This window comes from Neomonachus schauinslandi, chromosome 4 (assembly GCF_002201575.2).
Source record: "Neomonachus schauinslandi chromosome 4, ASM220157v2, whole genome shotgun sequence".
NCBI lineage: Eukaryota > Metazoa > Chordata > Mammalia > Carnivora > Phocidae > Neomonachus > Neomonachus schauinslandi.
The window spans coordinates 18,786,339-18,787,260 of NC_058406.1; positions in this window are offsets into that span (position 1 = coordinate 18,786,339).

Here is a 922-nt window from a genome sequence, read left to right on the forward strand (position 1 = left end):
CATTAAAGCAAGCACAGAGTTCTGAGCAAGAGGCCCCGTGTGACTACCCAAACCTGTCCCCCTGTGAAGCCAGCCTGTCCCTGAGACCCAAGAACTGCAGCCTGGGAGCCAGGCACAGCTGTATCCTGAGGTCAGAGGAGGGCATGTGACCCAGGCCTGGATGCCATGGAGACCAGGACTAGGAGCAGGACCCAGAGGGTTTAAGCGGGAAGAGGGAGTGGGTGAGTGAGCCTGAAAGGAATGTGCGTCTCTTTCCCAGTGCCTCTGGGGTCTTGCCCAACGATTTACTATCTCACTGAATCTACCGTGTGTGTGTGTGTGTGTGTGTGTGTGTGTGTGTGTGTGTGAGTGAGAGAGAGAGAGAGAGATACATAAAGGCTAAAATAGAAGACAGCTACAAAGAGCTGAAGGGCAGTAGTCAGAGGAGAAAGAGGCCTCTTCTTGCCGGACAGAAGACTGTAGAGGGTCTTGGCTGGGAAGCTAGAAGTGTGCAAAGCGAACCAGGGCGAAATGAGGCAAGGCAAGAGGTAGGTCCGGAGGGCCTGGAACGCCAGGGGGAGGATTCTTAAGTGTGCCTAGGCATAGAGACAGCAGACGCCACACAATCCGGGGTCCGGGCAGGGACGTAGTCAGACCTCCGCCGCTAGAGGTCGGATCAGGACTACCCGAGGAGAGCCTCAAGGAGGCGGAGACCAACGGCGGATGCGGCCAATTAGGCCGCGGGGATCTCCAAGCGCCGTCCTCTTTTCCCAAGGGCCGGGCCAGCGTGGGCGTGGTCTCGGCAGTGGGCGTGTCCTCTTCCTCGGAATCCCCGCGTGAGGCCACCCGCCGCCCCGCCCCCGCCGAAGCCGCAGTCCGCCTTCGGAGGGCGCGCGGCCCCCGGTGCGCAACCGCAATGGATCGCTTCCGGGGGCGAGTCAGC